The 9,413-nt window shown below is 49.3% G+C and overlaps 1 long non-coding RNA gene across 1 annotated transcript; it reads right to left on the reverse strand.

Annotated features, from left to right (window-relative positions):
• Positions 1 to 392: 392 nt before the first annotated feature.
• LOC114106063 (uncharacterized) lies at positions 393 to 7,089 on the reverse strand. The gene is made up of 2 exons (XR_003585144.2): positions 6,924 to 7,089; positions 393 to 6,456 (listed from the first exon to the last, which is right to left on the reverse strand). It is a non-coding gene; the product is annotated as an uncharacterized lncRNA (long non-coding RNA).
• Positions 7,090 to 9,413: the final 2,324 nt, after the last annotated feature.

Consider the following 9,413-nt stretch of genomic DNA (forward strand, 5'->3'; position numbering starts at 1 on the left):
CAGTGATGGAGCAACTCTGGATTCAATTTCTAGTGCCAAAGAGAGACAGAGACAGAGAGAAAAGATGGCAAAGACCGGAGGTACTAAGCTTTTGTGTCCAGAGCATCATGCAAGACCTGGGAGCTCTTTAAGTAAGTGAAAGTTTGGCCTCTGGCCCCAGGGCAGCCACATCCAATGTAGGCTAGGTTGAATATTTACACAAAAAGGCTAATTTGGGGTTTATAATCAATGCTCTGTCCTCTTCCCCCAAGTCTTCACGTCAGTCTCTATCACTCAGATGGTGAGGAAAGGCCAAGAAGTGAGAAGAAACAACATTTGCCCCCTGGTCCCAGTACTCAGTAGGAAAATAGACTATTTGCTGTTACTATAACAAAATATCTGAGACCAAACAATTTATAAAGAATAGAAGTTTATTCGGCTGAAGTTCCGAAAGCTGAGAAGTCCAAGAATATGAAACATGACACCAGCATCTGCTTGGCATTTGGTGAGGGCCTTCTTGTTGCATCAAACCATGGCCAAGGGCATTAAGTAGCAGGATGGTGCATGCATGTATTGGCTCAGTTCTCTCTTCCTCTAATTATAAATCCCCTAAGGCCATCATGGGCTCATCCTCATGACCTCAGGGAATCCTAATTACCTCCAAAGGTTGTACCACCAAGTACTATCACATATGAATTTGGTGAATGTGAATTTCCAATCAAACCACAGGCAGGCACTCCAGGAGGAGGAGTCCAAGGCACAGCGAGGTTATGTAATCTACTGGGGTCCCACAGCTGGAGCCTGGGGTCATAAACCAGATTCTCCTGTCTCTTGATCCTTATCCTACCATCCAGAAGTCTCTGTTGGCCTCTTTTCAGAAGCAACAGAGGCAAGCCTGGGTCTCTGCACACAGCTGGGGTTGGTCTCCCCCTCTAGCTCTGAGAGGAGGCAGAGAAAGGTAGGGCTGGGAGGGTCTGAGTGAGAAGTCGAGGGGCCAGCTCACTCACAGCACGATGGAGACCCAGAGCCACAGGCCTACTGGGGAGGTTGGAAGGAAAGTGGTTACCAGGGTACTGCCAAGGCCACAGCCTCCATATTGGATGCAGGAGCCTGAACAGCCAATGGAACTGGAGACCTGGCTGCACCAAGGACTTCTTCCTGAATAACCTTAACCAAATGACTTCTCTCAGATCCTGAAGGATTCAATGATCCAGAAGCTCAAGACAAGCCACTTGGGTTAATGATAAAATCTTTGCCTTTTCCTGCCCTTGCCTAAGTCCTCCGAACTTGAGATAAGAAGTGCTCAGTGGGATCCAGGGGATTTCCTAGCTACCAGTGACATCGAGGGGATTTCCTGGGTTCTGGGGGTGGAGCAGAGTAGGAGAAATAAAGAGGTCCTCAGAGACCAAGGCTGGGAGCCTGAGGATGAACTAGACGCTGATGGTCCTTCCCATGCTTCAGCCACAAGGGATTTTCAGCTTTGCATTTTATTTTATTTTATTTTTTGAGAGAGAGAGAGAGAGAGAGAGAGAGAGAGAGAGAGAGAGAGAATTTTTTAATATTTATTTTTTAGTTCTCGGCGGACACAACATCTTTGTTTGTATGTGGTGCTGAGGATCGAACCCGGGGCCACACACATGCCAGGCGAGCGCGCTACCGCTTGAGCCACATCCCCAGCCCCATTAGCTTTGCATTTTAGAACAGTCACTTGGCAGCAGGATAGAGGGTGGACAGGACAGGGATGAGACCAGAGGAAGAAATTCCTTAATGGAGGATCTTTGCTAGCTCCTCCTAGGGGAGCTGGTTGGGGGTTGGGTTTGGAAGACATGGCAGCTGGGACAGGAGGGAGACTTCTCTGAAAACAGGTGCATGGGGAGGGTCCCATCTGCTTCACTAGGACAGGTTTAGGGAAAGACAAGTGGAAACTGCTGGGTGTGAACAGGTACCCGAGTGGGATGCCCAGGCTGGAGCTGGGAAAAGAAATTGGAGTTCTCCATAGGAGGTGAAGCCTGGGGCCCAGGAAGACTGAAAGAGAAAGGGATGAGTAATGGGGACAGGCCAAGGAAGGTAAACTCACAAGGAGACCTGGAGGATACGCTGGGAGGACCAGGGGTCCATGTGTCCCAGGGACCACACAAATGGCTCCAGAAAAGTCTGTAAGGACAGAAGAGAAGGCCTTTTCATGACTTAGGGCACCTCTGTTGACCTTGGCAAGTGCCATTTTGGGGGAGGGTACAGGGGATTGAACCCAGGGGCACTTTATCACTGACCTACATATATCCCCAACCCCTTTTTTATACTTTATTTAAAAACAGGGTCTCTAAGTTGCTCAGGGCCTTGTTAAGTTGCTGATGCTGGCCTCAGACTTGCAATCCTCCTTCTTCAGCCTCCTGAGTCACTGGGATTATAAGGCATGTACCACCACACCCAGCTGGCAAGTGCCTTTTTGATGGGGCCCAATTATCGTAGATTAGAATGGCAGGGATAGAGAGGTGAAGGGTTAAGATTCGGAGATGACTTGTTTTCCAAGGTGCTTCACGGGTCAGATGAAGAAGGGAGATGTTATTGCTGGTGGTTTCATTACCCTAGAAGAGGCCTGGGATGGCTTAAATACTGGAGCCTAGAGAGACCAAGGCCAGAGGGTTAGGGGCTGGGGGTAGAGGGGATGGGAGCATCTTTTGAGGTGGGGGAGGCCAGAAGCACTGGAGGATGGCCCTCTGAGATGGAAGGTGAGTGGGAGGGTCTTGGGAGTGGATAGGAAGGTTCCTGGGAACCTGTGTCACTGTAGTAGAAGCTGAAGTGACCTGCTGAGTCACAGCAGGAGGAGGGAGGCTGGAGAACAGGCTGCCAGTTTGCGGGAGCCTCCGGAGAGGGTGGGGGAGCAAGCTGTGGAAGGACTGACCATTCAGGGACCAGCTGGGCTTGGAGGCCTGTGCTGAGCAGCCCCTCTGCCCAGCCCTGAGGTTTTCTCCAGTAGCTCTAGGCAGTATGGGCTGGGAGCTGAGAAGTTTGAGGTCAGACCACCTGCAGCAGGCCAGGGGTCAGCTGGGACAGGGGACAAGGAGCCCAACAGATCAAAGGAGTAACTGGCCAAGCACCAGTCCAGGTTGGGAAGGAGGAGGTGGCTATGGATTGGAGGCCTTGGAGTCAGTCAAGAACAGGCAGAGGACAGTGGAGCAGGGGGTGCCAGAGGGTCAGGAGTGTCCCTTCTGGGAGGTCCTCCAAGATGAACAGAAGCCTTGGAAAGTTGGGGGCGGTGACACAGGGGCTGAGGCTCAAGTTTAAGGAGGTTCACCCTGAGAGGCTCTGGAGGAAGGTGCTGGGCCCTGTGGTTGGAGGTGGAGTCCCCCAGGGCGAAGCAGGCCCTGGGGAAATAGGAAAGCTGCAATTCAGGGCCCCCAGGACTGGGCTCTGGGAAAAGGGACAGATCACAGAGCTGCAGATCTGAGCCTGAGGACGGGCGTCTGCCAGGACCAGCAGGGCTGGTAGGGAAGCATGTGGCCTGGACCTGTCCACCCCTCAAGTCTTCCGTTGATAAAGGCCCTGCCACCACATGTCCTGCTCTTTAACTCGGACCTCTGAGCAACACCTTCCTCCTCTGGAGACAATTTGGGCCTCTGGGGTTGGTTGCCTCAGGAAGGACGAGGAAGCCAAGAGAGGAGGAAGCCAAGGACTTGACCAGATTAGAGTTCCACTGTGGTATTCCCCTCCTTTATAATCTTCCCACTGGCTCACGCTGCCAGTTGAGAAGAGGCACTAGGCTGGGGAGGCTGAAGGATCATGAGTTCAAAGGAGGATCCTGAGTTCAAAGCCAGCCTCATCCATTTAGCAAGGCCCTAAGCAACTCAGTGAGACCCTGTCTCTAAATAAAAAATAAAAAGGGCTGGGGATGTGGCTCAGGGGTTAAGTGCCCCTGGGTTCAATCCTTGGTACAAAAAAGAAAAAGAAAAAAAAAAGAGGCACCAGTCAGAGCAGGGGTAACGGGACTCCTGAGGGACTGGAGGCCCAAAGGTTATTGTTGGTACAGAAGAAAGATTAGGAAGGAGAAACAGGCACACAGTGGTGGAGACAGAGAGAGAGATCTGACAGAGGGACAGACAGGAAGACAGATTGCTCGAGACAGAGACAGGGAGAGAAGGTGCTGAGCAGGCTGGCCGGATGCCCAAGAGTTGTCCCGGAAGCTGCTGGGCTGGACCCAACCAGGCAGGATGGATGGCTGCTTTGGAAAGGCAGAGGCCATCAGGCCAGTAATGGGGCTGGCCGTCTCTCCCCTCTGAACAACCTGCCATGGAAAATGCAGCCCAGGGACTCTGTTTCCCCAGACAGGCTAAGGTTGCCCTTGAGGGCTTCCTAGAGGGCAGTATGAGGCCAAGAAAGGGGCCGCTATGGAGGCATGGACCCCAGTTCTGCCTCTCCCTAGGGTGAGGTTTGGCACCCACTCACCTGTTTCTTTTTCTTTCTTCTTTATTTATTTAGGTATAGGTGACGTGACGGAACCCAGAGGAGTTTTACCACAAGTCCACATCCCCAGCCCTTTTTATATTTTATTTTGAGACAAGGTCTCACTAAGTTGCTTGGGCCTTGCTAAATTGCTGAGGCTGGCCTCCAACTTGGAGCCTCTTGCCTCAGCCTCCCTAGCTGCTAGGATTACAGGCGTTCCCACCACACCTGGCTTCCACTGAGCTTCTTGCAGGTCTTGGCTCTCACCTACAAAATGGAAACCACCACAGCTATCCTCAGGGATTCTACCTGTCTTCACCTGCCCACAGAGGCATGGACCTGAGTAAGACCAGAGCATAAAGGTGTCCTTTAAGCCTAATAAGAACTTGCAGGTAACAAATGTCTCTTGTACCCAGTACCCTTTGAGAATATTTCAAAAATCTAGCCAAGGGACTAAGGATGTAGCTCTGTGGCAGAGTGCCTTGCATGACATGGGGAAGCCCTGGGTTCAATCAGCAACACTGCAAGAAGAAAAAAAAAATCTAGCCAAGCAGTTTGGTCAAAGGATTGTGATTCTAGCTCCCAGGCTGCACAATTTCTAAAGATCCCACCAATTGGCTAGGTGCAGTGGTAATCTCAGCAACCCAGGAAGCTAAGACAGGAGAATGGTAAACTGGAGGCCAGCCTCAAATTAGTGATTTAGTGAGATCCAAAACAACTGAGTGAGAGTCTGTCTCAAAAAAAAAAAAAAATGTTAAAAGGGCTGGGGATGTAGTTTAGTGGTAAAACGCCCTTGGGTTCAAACTTCAGTACTAAAATTAAAAAACAACAACAAAAAAAAAACTCACCAATTAAGGGCTCCTATGCATCATCCCCTTCCCCCAAAGTCCAGGACTAAGCACTCAATGCAGAATGCCAAGACCATTGCAACAGGAGAAAAATATGTCTCATGGCTACATCCTAATCATACAAGGCATCTACCCACATTGTGGCCCTCCACAACTTAGCTGGAAGAGAGACTCTTGATCACCAAGGTCACCCATAACATGGCCCCATCCTGCCTCTGAGACACTCATTTTTCTACTCATTTATTCAAATGTTGAGTGTTGGGCTGGTGATGGAGCTCAGTGGAAAAGTGCCTAGCATGTGCAAGACCCTGAACTCAGTCCCTAGCACTGAATAAAAAATGCTAAATGACTATTAGGTGCATAAAGTCTAGTAGGTGAGTTGTGATAAAAGGGCAAGCCCAGAATACTGGGAAAGGACAAGGGGCAGGGGGGCATCTCTCCATCCCCACCTGTTCAAATCTATGGCCTTCAACCCCAATCTAAATTTTTTGGGGGGAGGTACCGGGATTGAATTCAGCGGCACTCAACCGCTGAGCACCATCCCCAGCCCTATGTTGAATTTTATTTAGAGACAGGGTCTCGCTGAGTTGCTTAGCACCTCACCACTGCTGAGGCTGGCTTTGAACTCACAATCCTCCTGTCTCAACCTCTTGAGCTACGGAGATTACAGATGGGTGCCCCTGGGCTGACTCAACCCCAATTTAAATATTCCCTCCTCCAGAAGCTTCCCCAGAACTTCTAGAAATGCCCTTTACTTCTGCCTCTGAGGCCCACAACATTTCTCTGAATCCCCACACCCTGGAATCTTTTATAAAGGGCTGAAAAAATATATGCATTACATTCCTAAGAACCTAAAACCTATTTATCTTTGCATCTAACAGAACCCAGCACAATAGCAAGGTCCAGCAGATACATTAGTTGTGTGTCTTTGAATCTCATTGTAACTCAATGGATGTATCATAGTTTTGAGGCTTTCTCACCTGGAAATGGGGGAACAATAATTTTCACTTCCCACTGTGGCCAGGTGAATCAATGGAGATATTACATACAAAGTCCCCTGCAAGCTACAGACTGCAAAGCTCTGCACAGCTGTGGGCTGTGACAGCAATCTTGAGAGCTGGACTCAAGAGTCAGGCACCAAGGGCCTGCAGCTTCCTCTTCTTTCTGATGGTGATGGAGAGCTCTGAGCCTGAAGAAATAAAAATACGGGCAGACAGACCACGATGAGAAGAGGTGCATGGAAGCGCCTGCATACTTAGCTTCCCAGTCTGCCTCTATCTCAGGGTGGGTGACCTTGGGCAGGTTCCTTCTCCAAGCATGTGTTTCTCCCTCTGCCAAGTAGGAATACCAATCTCTGTTTTGACTAGCATGGCCCATTCTGAAAAATCACACAGGCCCCAAACCCTGATGTGATTCCACATCTTTCGCCTTTGCTGGGGTTTTAACTGTAGTTGGTTACGTTAAAAACTGCTCAGTGCGCATGCCTGTGCAGGGGCGGGGGAGGGGGGAACCTCCCTTTCTAGTGCAGGTCGTTTTGAAAATTAGCTTTAGAATTTTAACAGGCTTCTCTGCGTTAATCCTGCCTCTGAAAATCTGAGTAAATACCCCAGCCTTGGAGCGGGGGGGGGGGGGGGGGGCAAGGATGTTGTGTCAAACCTTTTTTGTAAGCTGCAAATGGCTGCACAGACTAGAAAAGTCTGCATACCCTCCAAGCTCTTGGGAATCCTTCTCGATTCTTCCTGTCCTCGAAGAGGTCGCACCAAGGAACAGACCCAGGATCCAGCCAGCCCCGCCCTTTGATTGCCGAAGCCCAGTGGCTCCCAAAAGCCCGAAGGGGCGCGGCGGGGTGGGCAGATTCCGGGGGAGTTGAGGGCGGCTCCTTCCCCCTTAGCCCCTCCCAACCCGCGCTTTGCAGTTTGCTGTGATTGGCTGTGCAGGTTCTCAGGCTCTCCAATCGGGAGGCTGCAGCGGAGCCAGGGGTGGAGCTTCAGTTCCCACGCGGGGCGGGTCTCATGCCCCACCCCGCGCCGCGCTGCACCAGGGTCGTGACTCAGCGGGAAGGTGCTACCCGACGAGGCGGGAGGGCCACGCCAAGCCGCACCCTGCTCCGCCCCGCCCCGCCCGGGGCCTTGCGTCTGGGGAGGAGGTGGGGACTTAGGAACTAAGGCAGGAGTCCTGAGATCTACACCCTGGTCTTTTTTGTGTGATCAGAAAAAAACCTCGACCCTTTTCTGGCCTTTGGTTTTCCTTCCTTAGAGAAGAGATAAGAATATGCGCTTCGCGGCTGGTCCCGAGGCAAGATAATGCCAGATAGGAAGGCCTGGAGCTTTGGGGTTTGACTTTTCAGGGTGTGAATTCCAGCTGTCTGATCTTGGCCAGCACCGCAATCCTCTTCTGTAGACCCAAAGAACAAGTTTCTTTCGCAGCTGAGGTGGTTGGGCAGGTGAAATGAGAGGGTGTGCACAAATGTAGAGGGGAAACAGCTCTGCACAGTAGTTTGGTTGCAGAATCCCCGATAGGAGAAACAGCTCTGAGTAGCAAAATAGAAATCACAGTTTTGAAAGGCTAGTCCTGGAACCTAGGCCATAGACAAGAGAGCTGTACAGTTCTGCATTAAAAAAAAAAAAAAAAGGTAAGACGTCCTATTAAAAAATATTAAAAAACAGGCAATGGCATTGAATGAATAGACATTTTTCCAAAGAAGATAAACATATGGCCAATAGGCATGTAGAAAGACTGAACATTATGAACCTATTTCACTCCATGTTCCTAGGTGTGGAACAATTATAAAAACAAATACAGTATATATTATGGAATATAATTAATAATACTTATAGCCTAATAACATATAACCATATGAGCTTATGGCTGATTTCCAATCTATTTTAATGCACTTGTGTCAATTTTGTTGAAATATTCTCAGGATTGAAACCTTGGGACTTAATGGGTTTCAATCATTAGAGATATACCCATAGGATGGCAGAATTAGAAATTAATATGTGTTGGGGTTGGGGATATAACTCAGTTGATAGAGTGCTTGCCTCACATGCACAAGGCCCTGGATTTAATCCCCAGCAGGAAGGAAGGGAGGGAGGGAGGGAGGAAGGAAGGGAGGGAGGGAGGAAGGAAATAATAGGTGTTGGTGAGGATGGGGAGAAATTGGAACCTCAGTGTATTGCTGGTAGGAATGTAAGATGGTGAATCTGCTGTGGAAAACAGGTGGCTCCCTAAGGTGTTAAACACAGAATTGCTACCTGAGTCAGCAGTTCCACTCTTAAATATATACCTAAGAGAATTGAATATGGTTCTCAAACACATACCTGTATACAGATGTTTATAGCAGCATTTTTCATAAGCAAAAGATGAAGGCTGAAGATATAGCTCAAGGGCAGAGCTCTTGCCTTGCATGCTTGAGACCCTAGGTTCAGCTGGGCTTGGTGGTGCACGCCTGTAATCCCAGCAGCTAGAGAGGCTGAGGCAAGAGGATCTCAAGTTCAAAGCCAGCTTCAGCAATTTAGAGAGGCCCTAAGCAACTTAGGAAGACTCTATATCAAAATCAAAAATATAAATGGGCTAGGGATGTCTTTCAGAAGTTAAGTGCTCCTGGGTTCAGTCCTGGCACAAAAAAAAAAAAAAAGCACCTTCCACAGGGCCTGGTTCACAAGGACTGTTTAAAAGCAGGGCATTTATTTATTTGGCACTGGGTATTGAACCCAGGGGCATTCAACCACTGAACTATACCTCCAGCCCTTTTTATTTTGAGACAGGGTCTCACTAAGTTGCTTAGGCTGGCTTTGAACTCACCATCTTCCTGCCTCATCCTCCTGGGCTGCTGGGATTACAGGCACACACCACTGCACCTGGCAAAAGCAGGGTATTTAATTTTCAATTTTCAGCTGTGCATTGAGCCCTTACTGTAAATCACCTGCCAAGTTTGCTCTATTCACAGCCTGAGATTGGTTGTGCTTTGGGAATAAAGACCTTAGTCGGTTTAGCAGGAAAAAAGTTTTCTGGAGGAGGAGGCAAAAGCAGGAATCAGAATAAGCAAAAGTTAGGGGTGATCAGCAGAATCCAAGATTTGTGGTTGGGATGCTGGCTATCCTACTTTAATGATAATAGATACCTAGCTGGATCCTTTATTTATTT

The sequence above is a fragment of the Marmota flaviventris genome, chromosome 19, assembly GCF_047511675.1.
Source record: "Marmota flaviventris isolate mMarFla1 chromosome 19, mMarFla1.hap1, whole genome shotgun sequence".
Classification (NCBI taxonomy): domain Eukaryota; kingdom Metazoa; phylum Chordata; class Mammalia; order Rodentia; family Sciuridae; genus Marmota; species Marmota flaviventris.